Source organism: Pygocentrus nattereri, chromosome 8, assembly GCF_015220715.1.
Source record: "Pygocentrus nattereri isolate fPygNat1 chromosome 8, fPygNat1.pri, whole genome shotgun sequence".
NCBI lineage: Eukaryota > Metazoa > Chordata > Actinopteri > Characiformes > Serrasalmidae > Pygocentrus > Pygocentrus nattereri.
The window spans coordinates 31617216-31637396 of record NC_051218.1 but is presented as its reverse complement, the minus strand read 5'-3'; the positions used below and the strand labels follow the sequence as shown (position 1 = coordinate 31637396).

The 20181-nt window shown below is 38.2% G+C and overlaps 1 protein-coding gene across 3 annotated transcripts in view; it reads right to left on the bottom strand.

Moving 5' to 3' along the window:
- si:dkey-237h12.3 (teneurin-3) overlaps window positions 1–5717 on the bottom strand; it is a 306416-nt gene extending 300699 nt beyond the window's left edge. For all 3 annotated transcript variants that reach the window (XM_017693371.2, XM_017693372.2, XM_017693373.2), the window contains exon 1: window positions 5535–5717. The gene's annotated coding sequence lies outside the window, so the exon portion shown is untranslated. The remainder of the gene's footprint in view (window positions 1–5534) is intronic.
- Window positions 5718–20181: the final 14464 nt, after the last annotated feature.

The following is a 20181-nucleotide window of genomic DNA, read 5'->3' as shown; positions in this document are numbered from 1 at the left end:
AATAAATATGAGAGATAACAATAGAGGGTTTCATTCATGCCAAAACTAAAAAATTTGAATATGTCCATTATCATCTCCTTCAATCATATATGCAATAAGGAGCGCTTAATTCTAAATATATTTTACAGTCACTGGTGAAATATGAATATGGTGTAACACCAGTGACTGTGACTCCAGTGACATTCTGGTTAAAACTGAGGATTTTGTATTGGCTGACTCATTGGTGGTCAGTTGACCTTGTGCAACTATTTTAAATTCAGTAATAAAAATGATATTTGGCATTATCTTGGGAAAATTTGACTTACCAAGCCTTTAAGGCACATAACACCGGTGACACATTAGTCAGAAGTTATGCGTTCCCTGATAAACCAAATTATGCCTTGAGATTCTCATGCCTGGAGATGAGTCATGATCCAAAGAGGCAGTTTAATAGGGCTAAAAATACTATGCTGAAATGTAATATAAGATTCCTGATGACACCAGTGACCAAAATCCCTGTGATAAATGAATTTTTAAAATAAAGCACATATTTTTAGAATAGTCTAATATAACATTAATGATATAAAAAGTCATGTGAATATGTTTTATACAAATTCATAAGTTAACCTCTTGAAAATGTTGTTTTATATTAAAAATGGTTTCTCAAATGTTGAAAATTTTGGATTTAGTGTTTTGTGATAAGTTGTTTTACATATGCAGAGAGACTATGAAACAGAATTAAAAAAGACAAATCAGAGAACATCAGGAGGGAAAAAGTATTATCTAATCTTAGGCCAACTGTGTAAATGTATATACCAGCAGAGGTGGAAAGACAACAAAGGAGCTGTGCCTAATGTTTTAAGCATCTTTTTAAGCCCTGCAACGTTCCTAACATGGTTTCTCACTCCAAATGGAGAACGACCCATGAATGAACCTAAAACTGTCCAACATACACACTTTTTCTCTTTAAAACAACTGAGCCACTTACACCACAGTGTGGTGACACCACAATACATTTTCTCAGCAGACTCTTGTATTATATTTCTACTGTTAAACTGCACTGTTAAAACTGTTGACGCTGTGCTAGACAGCATGGATTCCCAGGGCAGCAGCAAAGGGTGGCCCGACATACTGGACCCTTGCTGTAGCGCTCTGCGAGGAAAGCTGATAGACTGAAGATTTGGATCTTACAATGGTAAGATAAAGGTGAAGATGTGCTTTCAACACAGGCATCGGGTGCAGATCCCCCCTCCCCCATAAACAGGGTGAAGCTCTGGACCTTAGAACTGGTAATCGGAACAGCCCTACAGCAAAGCCCCAACAACTAAATATGAGATGTTTCATGCTTAGTTTGTCCACTTTTTACATTCATTGCAGCTTCCAGTCTTTTCATGAGACTTACTTTCAGTTTCTCAAAGAAAATGTGCAGACACACCTCCAAAGTTCAGACTTAGAAGTTGGTTGATCATTTTCTAAAGTGATCCAAACACATTCAGTGATGTTGAGGTCTGGACTCTGGGGTGGTCAGTCCATTGTTCTGCTTTTTTGTTTGATGTGTCCATCTCCTTTTCTCAGTGAGGTTCTTCTTGACAGCTACACATCCTTTCAGACCCATAGCGCTGAGTTGTCTTCTCACAGTGGAAGGATGGACAGAAACACCTGTGGATGTTTTCAGGTCTGAAGCAGCTTGATTTTCTCCTCTCTCTCAAAGATGAAAGCTTTGTGCTGTTTATCTGATGGGGCAGTTTAGATGTCTCCCAGGTTAGGAGCTCCATTTTCTCTGTAGCTTTTAATCATTTTTTGAACTCTCTGTTTCCAGCAATTTCAGTGACTGCTTTGAGAATACCTCTTGTTGGGAGGACGCAGCTGTAACCCGCTGGTTTTAAGATGGTGATAATGGAAAAGTTATGTGGCAGAAGGTGCACAGAAGTAAAGAGTGGACAAATTAAATACTGATATTACTGATCACTACTATACTGATATTATAAATAGTATTATAATGGTTTATTCAGATTATATTGCTTTTTTACTTTAAAATGTACTTTTATCACTTTTTTAGCATTTTTTTTTACAATGTATTCCTTTTTTGGCTCAGCTACATCATATACATCACCCTCAGCGTACTCTGAGCTTAAATATAGGTTGACTGAATATGGCAATATATATATATATATATATATATATATATATATATATATATATATATATATATCCATCCATCCATCCATCCATTCATTTTCTAAGTCGCTTCTCCGTCAGGGTCCCGGGGGGGTGCTGGAGCCTATCCCAGCAGTCTTCGGGCGGAAGGCAGGATACACCCTGGACAGGTCGCCAGTCCATCACAGGGCAGACAGACAGACACAGACAGTCACTCACACATTCACACCAAGGGGTAATTTAGCATGTCCAATCGGCCTGACTGCATGTCTTTGGACTGTGGGAGGAAACCGGAGAACCCGGAGGAAACCCACGCAGACACGGGGAGAACATGCAAACTCCACACAGAGAGGACCCTGGTCACCCGGCCGGGGAATCGAACCCAGGCCCTCCTCGCTGTGAGGCGATATATATCATATTAAATTATGTCACAGTGCAATATGCTTTTCTGAATGTATCGTGTGTGTTATCAGTTCTTGTAGACACTGACCAACTACATACTGCAATATAGTACAGGAGGGGAGAGAACTTGCGTTGGACTTGCATAGGCTTCAGCTTTAGACTAGAACAACCGACCCCCTCTGATGAACAAAGGTACTAAAGAACCAGGAGATGGGGAGGTGGTGGGGTGCAAAAACTTCACAGTTAAATGTGATGTCAAAAGCATAAAATCTGCCCTGTTCTGTACCAAAAACAGTCATAATTCATTTCTACATGATCAGCCTCTCTTTATCGCTTACTGTTAAACAGGTTGCTTTTGTTACTGCACCTATAAGACTGATATATGTAAATGAGCTCAGTTCTAATTGGCTGTGCATCTTTTAAAAAGACAGTTCAGGCTGAAACACTCCATATAACTTCAGCTTGAATGAGTGGCACTAAACTGCCATGGGTAGAACAGGTGGGTATATGCAAATATATTGATCTTCTGACATCACAAAAACAGACTGCTTAGTTTTCATATATGGACTGTATGGACTGAAGAGTGAAAGATGGACTAAAAAGCAACGTAATATACTGCAACACATACTGCAACACATACTGCAACACGTACTGCGGCTGCAACTCATACAAAAGAAAAATGGGCAAATAGTTTTTTTAAGATATAGGTCTTTAAAATATAACAAGTGAAAATGGGGGTCTCTGACTTATTCACAGTACTGTACACACACATTCACACATACAACAAATATACACATGCCACTCACTCTTGTACACTTCCTAATCTACAATAACCCCCCCCCCCCCCCCCACACACACACACACACCTCCCTATAAGGCTCTAACAGACAGTAATTTTAATCTTATCACTTATTTTCAGAAATTCAGTCGCATCGGGGAGAAAAGCGGAGCATCTGCCGGGGCGGGCGAGACCGAGTGAATGGATCAGGCGCGAGAGACTCCAGCATACACTCTTTTATCACATCAGCATCGATACACTGCAGGCACAACACAAGCATAATCACGGCAACACTGTGCGGGAGGCAGCCTCTTATTTCTGTAGAGGATTTAATGTACAGAAACGAAAGCGAGCTGCTCTGCTGTTCGTGGATGGAGGGATGGATAGATAACTGGAGGAATGGAGGATGCAGGGAGGCACATATGCTCAGCAACAGGCTTAAGATGTTATACATCTACATAGCTTTGATAAATAGGCTGTATAAGACTACTTCATAAAACTGCATATGCAACAATAGCATGGTTAAATAAGTAATTTTGTAGACATGGTTCCTTCAGAAATGAAGGGTGTTAATAGTGAGTTTGTCCTCCTTTGCTGCAGTAACAGCCTCTACTCTTTTACACTAGATGTTGGAACATTGCTGTGAAATTTGATTGAACAATAGTGAGGTCAGGTACTGATGTTCAGATGATCAGGTCTGGATTGCAAACACATCCCAAAGGTATTGGATGGAGCTCCATCACTCCAGAGAATGCAGTTCCACTGCTTCACAGTCCAATGCTGGGGGGCTTTATACATCTCTAGCCAAGGCTTGGCATTAGCCATGGTGACTTTAGGCTCGTGTGCAGCTGCTCCAGAGTGTCCCATGTTGTTGGTTGGTGCTTCTCTATGTAGATTATATAAGCTGAGTGACCTTCAAAAACATTTTTTTCAAAGATTCTACACAAGATTTAACTCATTCAGAGTGGTCTGACACTCTAGAGAAACTTACAGAGTCAGAATTGTTCGCAGTGGAAGTGATAGGAACCAGACGTCCACCTCTAAAAGCTCCCTCACAGACAGTTATTACAAGAAAAGGTTAAGCACATGCTGCCTGATGCCGAAGACTGTTTACAATAGTTTTAATAGATTTTGGCATTAAATTCCACTCATGGTGGAGGAATACATACGAGACGCATGCAAAACAGTCCCCAATGAAAACGTATTATTTCAGATTTTCCACTATTTTACCATCATCAACTTTTCATATACAACTCAGAAGACGTGTAGGTTCACTGGTGGTTTTGGATAGTAAATAAAATGGCTGTATTTGTGTTGTAGTCATGATGACCCCTGGTTCCTATCACCACCACTGTAAAGAAATCTGAGTCTCTACAATCAACCCTACTCTGAATGTTTACATCTCAAATACTATCAATTATGCAGATTCCCACCTACCCCAACATGTTTGTGTCTAAAATTTGCTTCGTTCATGGAGCTACGAGGCTAATAAAACAAGTACTGGTCGCTTGGGTTACCTAAAACCTTGATGACATAGACTCATATTATATCATATGTACAAGTAGCTGCAATGCAAAAATAATGACGTAAATTTCATTTTCGGTGAACCACCCCTTTAAACATATAAGGCTTACTATAAGGCGAACTACAGAGTTTAGTTCCAGAGTAAAACAATAGTAGATGTTCGCATCGCGCGCACACTTCACCAACACACACACACACACACACACACACACACACACACACACACACACACGCACAGTTCACCAGCACGCGCTGCGCTGATTTGATTCCAATGCATCGTGCGTGCAATTACAAACAAGTTCTGCTTCAGCGTGCACGACACACACACACACACACACACACATAGAGAGAGAGAGAGAGAGAGAGAGAGAGAGAGAGAGAGAGAGCGAACGAATCCAGGCTGAATAAAAGCAGAAAGCAGCTGTGGGACGTTTTGCACAAGCGGTTGAACCCCGAGCTCGAGATTAAGGGCGACCCTTTCACTGATAGTGTGACCAATCTGCGCAGAGCCGATGCACGTGCATGACGGTCGTATGCATAACGCACGGTGGAAAAATCTCAAACGCACGAGCATAACAACCCCACACTACCCAGACAGTGGCTACAGAACACCGCACAAATCCCAAAAGGCACGAGCCACGCTCACCGCACAAACACCGAACCGCCCTGTGAAGCCCGCGGGCTCGCGCCTTACCTCGTCCACAGATCCGCTTCACGTTTCCATCCCGCGCGCGGACACCAGCAACATTCCAAACTTACAGCAGCGATGAGCACATAAGCTCTCTCTCTCTCTCTCTCTCTCTCACTCTCTCTCTCTCTCTCATCAGACTGCACCGGCTCCGTGACCGTCCCCACAGCACGCGCTCTCGAAGCGAGACGCACATGCACACAAGAGGAGCTGCACATCACACACGCGCTCATACATGCTCTCTCTCTCTCTCTCTCTCTCTCTCTCTCTCTCTCTCTCTCTCTCTCTCTCTCTCTCTCTCGCTCTCTCTCTCTCTCTCGCACCCGCACACTCTCTCCCAACTAATAGACTAAGACAGGACGGGCCTTTCCAGTCTTTGTACTCATTTTCACTCATTATTTTCATAAATGTATCTATAATGTATCTACATCTACATTCATTTCTATATCTATGACGTCTTCACCATATAGGAGCACTTTATAGTTCTGCAGCTCCAGACTGTAGTCAGTCTGTTTCTCTGCATACTTTGTCACCCTGTTCTTCAATGGTCAGGACCATTCCACAGGCTCTCCACAGAGCAGGTATTGTTTGGGTGGTGGGCCATTCTCAGCACTGCAGTCACACTGACGTGGTGGTAGTGTGTTAGTGTGTGCTGCGCCGCTACAAGTGGATCAGGCATAGCAGTGCTGCTGGAGAGTTTAAACACTCACTGTCCCTTCCTTTAGACGCTCGTACCTGGTTGGTCCCCCTTATAGATGTAAAGTCAGAGATGATAGTTCATCTGCTGGTGCAGTTTGTGCTGATCTTACTCTAGTCCATCATCAGTGGTCACAGGACGCTGCCCACAGGCCGCCGCTGACTGGATGTTTAGTCCAGTCCAGCAGCCACACTGAGGTGTTTAAAAACTCCAGCAGCACTGCTGTGTCCGATCCACTCAGAGCAGCGCAACACACACTAACACACCACCACCACATCTGTGTTAGTGCAGTGCTGAGAATGGCCCACCACCCTGGGGGGCGGTTACTCACCATTCTGTGGTATATGACGTCCATGTGCTGCAGACAGTCTGTGAGATTTTGTCTGTAGTGACTCTGTCTCGGTTATTTATGTCATAAAGCAAATCACAGTCTGAATGCTGTTCCTATGTGTCTCTGAGGCTGGAATTTTCATTAATCTAATAACTCTGTTTAATCAGTTCATTCACTGTGTAAATGTGTGTGTGTGTGTGTGTGTGTGTGTGTGTGTATTACTAAAAAGATCCTGCTATTCAGTCCCACTCAGAGAAGAGCTTCAAGCCTCTGCCCCCCCCCCCCCCTCTCTCTCTCTGTCTTGCTCTCTCTCTCTCGCTCTCTTTCTCACGTTCTTATTTTTCTATTTCTTTGCTTTTTCTATAACTTTCTCACATTCCTATTTTTCTATTTCCTCTCTCTCTCTCTCTCTCTCTCTCTCTCTCTCTCTCTCTTTCTCTCCTACATTACTCTTTCTATCTCTGGCTTTTGTTCCGCTTTCTGTCTTTATCTGTCTTTTATTTTACACTTTTGATCTTGTTTCTGTCTCTCTCTCTCTCTCTCTCTCTCTTGTCCTTTTACACTGTTTTTCCTTCTCCTTTTCTCTTTTTGCATACACTCTCTCTCTTCCCTCTGCTCATCTCATTCTCTTTTCTTTCTTTTTCTGTCTCTCTCTGCTTTGTGTTTTGTCCTCTTTCATTTCTTGGTGGATTTTCGTCTGCTTCTCTTATCTCTCTCCTTTTCTTTCTCTATCTCCTTTCTTTCTTTTTCTCTGTCTGCCTCTGTCTCTTATTCGTGCTCTTTTTTATCCCCTCTCTCTCTTTCTCTCTCTTTCTCTCCCTCTCTCTCTCTCACTTCATCCTTCTTGTTTTCCACTTCCTTATTTTAGTTTTCCTTGTCTTTTCACACCCCCTCACTCTCTAACATTCCTCCCTTATTTTTAAATCACCCTCTTCACTCCATCCGCTCCTCTATTTATATATTTTATATATTATATATGTCATGACTGTTACAATGTGATGTATATGAATTTGTGGAACTTACATTCTTGCCAAATGAAATGCTAATAAATGTAAGTATGTCATCTATTTTATCTACTTAATAATCCTTTGATTTCTCTCTCTCTCTCTCTGATCAGTTCACATTAAAGCATAGTAGCATTATTTTAATGACTTTATTCCTAATAAACATAGTAGTAACAATAACAGAATAACAGTACACTATGACAACAATTCTATCCAAAAACACATGCAATAACATCCATTACAGCAACAACAACAACCACAACAACAGCGGTAGATACTGATAAGGGATTGATATCTCTCTCTCACTCTGTTTGCCTCTCTCTCTCTCTCTCTCTCTATATATATATATATATATATATATATATATATATATATATATATCATCCCACTCTCAGCTCTCCTTCTCCCTCCCTCTCTCTTGCTTTCCCTCCTCTCCCCCTTTTTCTTTCACCCCCACTCTCTCCCCTCTCTCTCTCCCTCTCTCTCCCTCTCTCATGATGAAGTGTCCAGTGAAAGCCGCATCAGTAGTTGGTGACCCATCAGAGGGATGCGAGCTCCCGCCCCTCTTTCCTCCTCTTTTTTTTTTCCTCCTCTCCCTTTTCTCCCACCCTCCACTAGACCCCATGCTGCGTTTGGTTTTTATCTCTCTCCCTGCAGGCCGTTCCCCTGACCAGCCGCTTCTTTCCCAGCCCCCTGCCGTCCAGCAGCACATCAAACCCGCAGCTCTATTATCTGCCTGAAAGCTGGTTTGATCAGCAGTCTGTCTCACACTCCACCTGAAGGGCGTGAACAGGCGTTTCACTCACAGCCTGGAAGTGGAGCCTCACACTGGCAGCAGCCGCACGATACTACATCACAATACAAGCATCATGATACGTACCACAACAGAAGCATTACAACACTATGATGCACATTTTAGGATACTAGTGCCACAAACTCAATCATTGTGATATGATACAGAGCACATCGCATGCTTCACAGTATTGCAGCATTCACCACAGCTGAATGTTGGGCTTTGTTTAATGGCTGCAGTCTATGCAGGCACAGCTATGCAGAGAAGAAAGCCTGAAGGCTCACTCTAAGCCTGAGCTCTACCTCATCTCTCGTGCTTCCTCTCAGCACTTTACTCCAACTCCCCTGTTCTTCCTACACACAACCAAGGAAGTCCAATATGAAAAGGTTCACAATACAAACTTCAGAATATATCAATTATGATACAAGCATTATGCTATACATCATTATATGAGTATCAAAATGTACCACATGTAAAAATCCAATACTTTACAAACATCACATGATACACACCATGACATAAACGTTACAATATGATACATGCCACAGCACAAATATTACAGTACAACACATACAAAGACACAAATGGTACAATATGATACATATCACAATACAAATATAACAATATGATACATACAATGATACGAATGGTACAATGTGATAGATACCATGATACAAATGTTACATTATGTTTACCACCATGATATAATTATCACAATTTGATACGTAAAATTATATTAATGGTACAATATGATGCTTATCACAATGTAAATATTAGAATATAATACATACCATGACACAAATATTACAATACGATACATGTCATTATATTAAATGGTACCATTTGATACTTATCACAACACAAATATTAGAAAACAATACACACCATGACACAAATATTACAATATGATACTTATCACAACACAAATATTAGAATATAACACATATCAGGATACAAATACTACAATATGATACACACTTTGACACAAATGTAACAATATGATATATACAATGATGCAAATGGTACAATTTGACACATACAATTATATTAATGTTAATTAATTAATATTAATTACAATATGATAGATACCATAATACAAATGTTTCATTATGATTAACACTATGCTACAATTTGTTACAATTCATGCATACCATTATATTAATGAGACAATATGATGCTTATCACAATGCAAATATTAGAATATAATACATGCCATGACACAAATATTAGAATATTATACATGCAATGATACAAATGTTACAATATAATATATATCACAACATAAATGTTATAATATAATACATACCATGATACAAGTGGTATAAATATGACAGATACTATGAGAAATTAGTAGAATATGATACATATCACAATACAAATGTTACAACATGATACATACTAAAATGCAAACATTACAATATATGGCAATGCAAGCTTTCTAAAAAATGAGACATCACTAACCAAGAATTAAGACTTGATGCATCTTATTACACAAATATTACAATATGATCTATATCACTGTACAATATGGTCATCAGTTACATTACAGAGCCTCTCCAGGTGAAGCTAATCCAGCTCCAATAGAGCTTTAATAGCCTGCAAATCTTCAGGATGATGCCTTTGTGTTCTTTGTTTTGCTGGAGTATTTTGCCTGAGCACTGCATTTGCTGCAGATGGCATTGCTTCCCCTTGTGTTCCTCATTAAAAAACGCAGAAACGTGCTACATCAGTGTGGTGTTTTTTTCACTTTTAGAGCATAATCTGCCAGGTTTTAAATGATACACTAAAAAAAGAAATGTATTGAATTGACATGATTGAAACATATATTTATTAAATGCCATCCAGCTTCGTCTATTACATACTGTTTCCATTAACAGTGTTCATGTAATTGATTTTATTTAAGAGCAGATTATGTACACATTTGCAAAGTAACTGCAATGCATTACTTTTCATGCATACACAATCAGAATAAAAGTGGATTTGGAAATATTGGTCCATGTATTAAAAAGCTTTTCCACAATACATTGCTTTATGTGTATTTTAAACTCCAGCCCCATCAGGAGATCAGGGACGGTGGAGCTCTTCAGAAATAGAGCCGAGCCTCAGCAGCATGAAAGTGAGAGCCTGCAGGAGTGATGTGGAGGTTTTTAAACACTCCTGAAGGAGCATAAAAGCACTTCACTTATTTATACACTACTTCTACTTCATATGGTCACAGATATAGGAGGAAATGGACTCTTCACTCTTTCAGGATACACTTTTGTGCAAAATATCACCTGTATTAGATATTATATGTCATATAGACTTATAAAATATGCTTTCACAATCAAGGCATGTGTGAACATTTACATCCATCACTTTACGTACAGTAATAAATATCAGGAGAAAAAGGTGTAAAACAGCCAACGCAAGTGTCCAGTTTTCAATTCAGCTCATCTTAGACACCTAAAAGGCATTTTTAAGATGATTACTGTAAACTGCTTAAAACTTTCTTGAAATCTGTCTTAAACTGTTTTTTTTCCCAGAAGCACATTTTACCAATTGACTCACAGTGTCAGCTGCACCCTCTTGTGGCAGTAAATAGAAGTGTCATCAGAAAAATCCATACTGTGAATATTTCAGTGTTATATTCAATATTGTTTATATAAATTTAGATCAAATGCTGAGTAAAATGATGCAGACATATTTGTATAAGTGTGTGCACACTATAAAACCTAATATGATAACATAACAGTGGCAAACGTGATGTCTATTGTGTACAGATTATTTAGAGAAATTGATGTTTCATGATTATTATTATTTGGAAAGCTAAACAAAAGCAGCTATTTTTAAAAAGTAGAATAAAAGCTGAACTATAAGCTCATCCCAAAGGTGCAAAGACGTGACTGTAGAAAATCACACAGAAAACAAAACCGGCTCTTATGTGAGGGGCCTGCAGTCTATTTTAATACAATCTTAGAAGTTTCTTTAGTTGCAAGGGCATGTATTATTATTATTATTATTATTATTATTATTATTATTATTATTATTTTGGTTCAGTGCTGAACAGTCATAATTTTATGGGACTAATGGAAGCCAGATTTGTTGCCATATTTTCTAATTGTGAGTTTTATTTATGGGATTAAAGCACATTTTGGGACATTTAAATAAATAAGCAAGAGCATTCTACCTGCCTAAACACATCATTTTAATTGTGATGAACAGGGAGAGTTTATGGCATCAAACAAGCCTAGGAAATTCCTGTGAATTTTCTGAATTCCTAAATTGTCAAAATCTTTATTCTAAATTATGAGATTTAAAAGGATTTTGTGAGATTAAAATCATCTTAAATATGTAGAATATTCTGAACAGCTCAATACACTGTAATGCATGTGTTTCATTGCCTGGACTGTCCACAGAATATTTGAGATGATGATGATGATTATTATTATTATTATTGTTATTATTTATCATAAAGTAGTTTCTTTTGACATACAGTATTACTGTGGCTTTACTTGTAGTGTTTTACTACGATTACTACTTAATTATTATAACTAATGTGTTACTATTGTTTTGCTCTTACTGATTTCTTATCATAATGATTGTATTACTAATTTTTGCTATAACTACTGTATCACTATTGGCTCAATATTACTGCTTTATTACTATTATTAATGTTATCATTATTGTTTTGCAAATATTATTCCATAATTAATACTATTGTATTGCTATTGTTTCACTACTATTGTTTGGTTATTGCTACTTTATTACTATAACTAAAGAATTACTATTATTTATTCATTACTACTTTGTTGTTATTGTAAATATTATATTACCACAATTTTAGTATTACTGCTTTATTATCTTTTCTGTTGTAATATTATTGTTTTGCAAATATTATTTTATTATTATTACTATTGTAATCCTATTGTTGTACTATTACCACTTTATTACTACCACTATTGTATTACTAGTGTTTGGGAATGGCTATTTTCTTTTTATTATTATTATTATTATTATTATTATTATTATTATTATTATATTCCTAATATGCTATTTTTACTACTATGTTATGAATATTTTACTATTATTACTTTCTTTTTGACACTATTCTATTTCTATTGTTTAGCTATTGCTATTTTATTTATTACTTTTACTTCTATATTACTATTTATGATTGTTTTTATTAAGTGTATGTATTATAATTGTAATTGTATGTATTATGACTGGTTTATTTGATCACTGTTACTATTATATCTAATGAGAATCAGTGCATTAACTGAATATTGTAACTTGCTTGTTTTTAATCTGTGATCACTGGAAAAATAAACATGTTGGACAAACAGCTTTACAGTACTGGATGATATTAAGCGTCCTTCACTTTGCTGCAATGAAAGGAAGGTGCTCTGAGACCGGGTGCTCTAAATCAGTTTAGATTATTAATCTTAATGCTTTAATGAAAATGCCAGTTACAGTGAAACAAGGCAAAGGCAAATATATATATATATATATATATATATATATATATATATATATATACATATTACAGGAATGTTTACAAGATTTCAGTCAAAATAAATTCATGCTATTTATCTAGTTGATCTATAAAGTAAAATCATGAATATTGCACTTATAGTTTTAGGGCAGCAATACTTCAAATTATAGTACTTAAATCAGTATAATACTTCTTTTACTTTATTCGCAAGGTGACACTAAAATTGATACACATTTGTGATGTTAAATAAACCTGCTTAGGTTTAAATTAGTTAATATCCTAAACTGCAGGCTTATTTGAAGCATCTACTATGAATTATTCAGTATCAACTAAAAGTTAGTATCTAATATGAATTATTCATTGTCTACTATACGTTTTTCAGTATCTACTACTAATTATTCAGTATTTAACATAAATTATTCTGTATCTAGTATGAATTATTCGGTTTTAACTATAAATTAGTATCTAATTTGAATTATTCAGTGTCTACTATAAATCATTCAGTTTCTACTATGAATTATTCAGCATCTACTATGAATTAGTCAGTTGAATTATTGAGCATCAGCTATGGTTGAGCTACTATGAATTATTCAGTATCTACTATGAATGATTCAGTATCTAATATGAATGAATAAGTATTTACTATAGATTAAGTATTTACTAAGGAATTCAGGTGTTTAGCTGCAGAGAATCTAAGAGTTTAATGAATTCATTTATTGCAAATCATAAAAAAACTGCTCATTTGTATTAAAAAGATTTTAAAAACTGTTGACCACAGACTTAAGTTAGATGGTGAATGAGGTCAGTGGTTGTGTGGGAGTTTATGTTGCAGTAATGTGAGTAACAGAAAGCAGTGTGCAGTATGCAGCTCAACACAGGCAGTTTCTCAGTGATGGAGGCTCAGAATAGTTGTGCCTGAGCTACGATCTCTGCGGCCGAGTCTGAGAGCCATGGAGACAGATGACCGGTCAATGACGATCTCCATAATCGTTAGGCCCCCGGTGATTCATCAAGCCAATGACACTCGTGTCCCTAATGCTGCATTTATTCGGGCCGCCGTCGAGCAGCTGCGTGCTGTGATTTTCTCCAAAAGGATTGATTATAGCCGGCCTGTCTGGACCGAGACTACGCTTGTGTATGTATGTGTGCCTGCAATTCTATGTGTGTGTGTGTGTGTGTGTGTGTGTGTGTGTGTGTGTGTGTGTGTGTGTGTGTGTGTGTGTGTGCGTGTGTGTGTGTAAAAAATGTAAGAGGTGAGTGAGTAAAATGTCAGTTATTAAAGTCTTATAAAAATGAATTTCAACATTTTTGACAACCCACCCATCTATCACAGACAAATGTTCCCAAAGCCACTAAATATTCATGTTTTCATTATGCTGGTGGAGTTTGGTCCCTACAAAGAGATAAATACACCCACAAATAGACTGGTGCAGGGGTACAGGGGAGGGGTGGTGAGGTCATGCCCCCTCCTCTTATTTATATCAAGCCAAGAAAAATCTGGGCAGACTTGGGATGATTGTCACAACAATCACTATGTAAATTAATGCAAACAATTATGCTAATTATTATGTGAAATATAGTTTACATTTACATGTTTTTTTGAGCAGAAGTGAAAAGAAACAATAAAACAAAACATTAGTTTGCTGTTTGGCAATATGTTGAGATTTATTGGTAATCACACCATGTACATTTGTTTCACAATTCAGTGAAAGTCATGCCAAAAATACGGTTACATGCCAATAACTGGGCACCCTGGCCAGATACACATTTTCTACAACTGTTAATAAGCAGTTACTTTATGTTTGATTAAATAAAAAAGGAAAAAAGAAAATATTAATCATTGAATATCCAAAACCCCCAAAATTTGATACTTAGCAATGGCCGTTTGGTAAATTTCACAGCTTGTAAATGTTTTTTGTTGAAAGCTAGAAGATTTTCAGTTTCTGTCCTGCTTTTCTTTTTCACCCATGCTTCTTCGATGATATTCTTTGGCCATCTTGAAGATCTCAGATTTTCAATAATGTTCAAGTCAGGTGACTGTGAGGGATGTTCCTAAAGCATCAGCTTGCATTTCTTGAGGTAGTTCCTTGCCTTTTCCACTGTTTACAGGCTTTAATTTCTGTTTGGTGCTGCTGCCATGGTAACACAAAATGATGACGCACAAGTAGTGAAAAAAAAGCACATTAATTCTGATCTGAGCGTTCACTTTAAGGTCGTGTAGCCACGACTTGGATACATACCCCATGTAGCGCCACGTATGAAAGTGGATCAGGCTGGATTTGAAAAGATCAGATTTGCATGTCCACACATCTCTGAAAGCATAAGGTCTTAGGGCAAAAATCGGATTTGTCCAATTTTAACCTGTTAATGTGAACATAGCCTAAGTGAACTCTGAGAGCCGACTCACCTTGAGAAGGCTTTTTTTTTTTATTGAAAGCAAAACAAAGGGTTCCACCTCCTTATTATTCCCAACACCTGTTTTTGTGTCTGTTACTTCTTGGCTGGGTTTCCAGATGTGCCTTGCTGGTTGATCTGCATTCACACTGGCAGTGACGTGACACAACAAAGCGTCCAGAAGTCATTTGTGTTAAACGAGAGTCAGTAACAGGACCATGAAAATTCTCATGTTCTGTGGAAAACTCTGCACTGACTTTGGTTCTCGCTGAAACTTTGTTCTGCTGCATTAATGTGAAAATGTGGGGAAAGTGGGCTGCACTAGTGTATGAGTTTAGAGTATGGACGTGTGTTAGAAGAAAGTGTCTTCTGACTCTCTAATGACCAAAACAATGAAACCTTAGAGAAGCAACTGCTTACACAGCCTTACATTAGAGAGCATTTTGTGTCGCGGGTCCAAAGCTGTGGAATGCTCTTCCTGATGAACTGCGAGCTTGTTCATCTGTTGATGTTTTTAAATCCCGACTCAAAACTCATCTTTTTAAACTGGCATATGGTTGATATTATGTGTTTGTATTTATGGTTATGTATGTGTCTATGTATGTATGTATATGATCTTATTTTTTATCTACCTTTTTTCTTCTTTTATTATCTATTATACAGTGTCCTTGGGTCTCTTGAAAGGCGCTTCTGAATAAAAATGTATTATTATTATTATTATTATTACATTATAGGCTGTGCTAATTAATGGTACATGGTTTAATGGATAATGAAATGCATGTAGAATCTGTTTTTCTGAGACCAGTGCAGGTCACTTGTGATCAAGTGTTAACAATCTGAGCAAAATGGCTGAACCTTAGCATTAGCATTTCTGCTCAGCCTGAGCATAAATTGAAAAAAAAGCATGAGAAGTGAAACAGCATGTCTTTATATTTTTTTAAATATTATAATTTATTTTGATATTCACTTTCAAATATTTGTGTGCTATGTTATGTTAGTTAATAAATATAGGCTATGCTGGCTAAGTGCTGGGTTACACTGGCTCCCATGCTTTTTGAATATGTACTTTGTATGACCATGAAATACAACCAAATTTCCTGTCTGCTAACTATTTCTTCAAAACACCCACCAGTGACTGCCTAAAGGCTGCCAGAGCAACACTTGGTTATTCTGATTGTTGACTCTGACTTGCCTTCTTTGTTGTTGACTGGTTGATGGTTTTGCCTACATTTTTCTTTTTGTGATCCCAGCCTCTCTAAATTCAACCACTCAAACTACTCATTAACATTCAACTTATTTGTTTTATAAATAATGTCATGCAATTAAGTTAAAAAGGTTTTATTGAAACACAAATGATAGATAATATTGTTAATTCCTTTCATTTCATTTCACAACATTTCAGGCTTATTACATACTAAGGCTTATTATTCATTAAATACATTGCAAACTAATGGGGCTTAACTCAGGTTATAGAAGTGTGGAATAAAACTTTGGGTCCACTGGTGGGCCAATGGCTTGGTAGATAGATAGATGCTTTCCAGTACCACTGGCTGGCAGTTTTCACAGTGTTCCAATCCCTGCCATCTCCACTCACCTTTGGGGCAGTCGTGGGCTGGAGGTTAGGGACCTGGGCCAGAAGGTTGCTGGTTCGATCCCCAGTGCCGACAGTCCATGACTGAGGTGTCCTTGAGCAAGACACCTAACCCCCAATTGCTCCCCGGGTGCCGTGGATAGGGCTGCCAACCACTCCGGGTAAGTGTGCTCACTGCCCCCTAGTGTGTGTGTATTCACTAGTGTGTATGTGGTGTTTCACTTCACGGATGGGTTAAATGCAAAGGTAGAATTTCCCCGTTTGTGGGATTAATAAAGTATCACTTAACTTTCATCATGTGCTGCACCTTTTTCCCTCCAAACAAGCCTCTGGTGTTCTATTTTTACTTCAACATTCCAGATCACCCATTTCCATAATGGCTCTGGTGTTTCTATATGTTGTTTTGCATGTTTCAGACCTTGACTTGCTTCCACTCCTGTCACAGCTCAATCTTCCTGCAGGTATTTGCGGTCATCTGGGAGTTTTGCTTTGCCTTTCTGGCTGGCATATGAGCAGCCTATCTGAGAGTTTTCTTTTCTTTGACTTTCACAATTCCCCTTAAAAATTATTTCTTAATAATATTTCAGACAGCAGAAATAGTCAGTTTAGGCTTGAGATACTAATCAAGGTCTAACAAGTTTCTTAGGTTTTAAGACTTAACCCCTGGAGGGGGGCCAAACGTATGCACATGCCACAATTACATTTTAAGCTAATCAACTATTATTAGTAGTAAACTAATTAAACTATTATTTTTCCAGGAAAGTTGAAAAATCATGTACCCCAAAGTTCATTTTTTAGTGGGTCACAACTGAAAAGGTTTGGCTACTGATGCTCCTTTGTTGTAATGCCCAGTCATGAAGTTAATTGAATTTGTATTAAATGGTTTTTATGTAGATTAAATGCAACAGAATCCAAAAATCAAGAGCTGCCCTGACCTGCCTTTAAAAATGAAACTGCTTGGAACAGTCACTTACTATAATCTAACTGATCCTAATCTGCAGTGTATTATAGCTTTTTGTCCATGTAAACAGTTGCAAAGTCACATCGCTCAAAGTTCACACAAGAGGAAGAAACTCTCTTCCACAGAAACCACTTTTCTCAGCTGCCTGAAACGCCTCATTGGAATTCCAGCCCTTTTCCTTTCTTACAAGATGACATAATCTGTCATCTTTCTTGCTGCCTGCCTACTGGCTGCCATCAGTCCTTGCTGCCTGCCTGCCTACACAGCAGGTACTGGAGGAGGGGGAGGAGTGTGTTCAGTGTTGTAGCCTTGTAGAGAAGACGCTGACCTGACTTTCAGGATCAACTCTAGGTCAAACGGATATGGCACAACCAACGCTGACGGAAAAACAGCCACAGCGGAATTTACAGCCGCTCAGGAGAGAAGGGCCTATCTGCAGACTGAAAAACAGTCAAACATTTAGGGGTGGAACAAATCATGACAAATCAAAACAGTGTTTGAACTGAACAACCAGAGCACACTGGGTTCACCTGAAGATGGGGCTTAAAGACACAGGAGCTCTAACAGGGTATTTCAGACAGAGGGTGAATAGAGATGTACAGTATGAGGAAAATGGGGATTAGCCACCTGACACTGACCCCAACTCTTGTTGGAACAGATTTTCACCTTTCCACAAACACTTTGTCCATAAAAACCACATTAAACAACACAAATCATACTGCAGAGTGGACACAGACAGTTTTGAGAATGAGTCTTTCATTTTACTATCGCACCTGTAACGGTCACACCTGTTCTATACTGTCATAAAAATGATCTGTAGTTAATTTAATCATGTATGTTTTGTGATACAAAACTTCCATACAAATTCACCGTACATGCAAAAGACACTACACAGAGCAAAAAGTAAAGGGATAGTGTCTAGATAATAACCATTTACTCTGATTGGCCACTTTGTACTTCCACCTACTTTGTACTTCCACTTACTGGTCACTTTATTAGAAACACTTACTATGTGTTTCAGTGTTTATTAGAAACACCCAACTTGTGCGTCCACTCACTGGCCACTTTATTAGGAACACCTACCCTGTGCTTCCACTGACTGGTCGCTTTTTTGGAAACATCCACCTTGTACTTCCACTCACTGGATACTTTATTAGAAACACTCACCTTGTGCTTCCACTCACTGGCCACTTTATTAGAAACACCATAGCCTGTGTTTCCACTCTCTGGCCCCTTTATTAGAAACAGCTACCTAGTGTTTCCACTGACTGTCCACTTTATTAGAAACACTCACCTTGTGTTTCCACTGACTGTCCACTTTATTAGAAACACTCACCTTGTGTTTCCACTGACTGTCCACTTTATTAGAAACACCCACCTTGTGTTTCCACTGACTGTCCACTTTATTAGAAACACTCACCTTGTGTTTCCACTCACTGGCCACTTTATTAGAAACACCATACCTTGTGGTTCCACTCACTGGCCACTTTCACTACAGAAACTGTATCTTCAGTTTAATGTTGTTAACTGAAATGTCATCATCATGATCGTCACCATCAGCATCATTGTCTGTAAGGTGTGTGAAATCCTTCTGATGTGTTTAATTAGAGAACAAGCCTCCAGCCTTTACTTTCATCATGTAATCCTCCTCTAAACACAGCCGATCAATACTTAATAAAGCTCTAGACCAATCAATCCCACTAAGAACACACGGTCCAAGAACACACACAATAATCTGGACGCTTCTCTTCCCTCAGCGCTCGGCCTCCAGCGCTGCTGATGTTCAGCATAGACACTCAGACTGACATTCAACACCACAAGCAGCAATAAGGAATTCTTACAGAACAGGGAATTATCACAGAGAGAGAGAGAGAGAGGGAGAGAAGGGAGGAAAGAAGGAAGAAAGAAAGAGAGCAGGTAAAAACAGTAAAAGACTATAAAGAAAGGAGAGAATAGATAGATAGATAGATAGATAGATAGATAGATAGATAGATAGATAGATAGATAGATAGATAGATAGATAGATAGATAGATAGATAGATAGAGTGAGAGAGAAAGAAAGAAAGAAAAAGATAAGAAAAGAAAGAAAGAAGGAAAGAAAGAAAGAAAAGAGAGACAGAAGAGAAAGAGTGAGATAGAAAAAAGGAAGAAAAAAGATAAAGAAGGTAAAGAGAGAGATATAACAGAGAAAGTGAAGAGAAGGACAGAGTTAAAGAGTACAGAGAGAACAGAGAAAGGAGAGAGAGAGAGAGAGAGAGAGAGAGAGGGAGAGAGAGAGAGAGAGAGGGAGAGAGAGAGAGAGAGAGAGAGAGAGAGGGAGAGAGAGAGAGAGAGAGAGGGAGAGAGAGCTTTATTTGCAGTGAAATGATGGTAATGTAGATCTGTGTCTCAGAAACAGAATTTGAGCT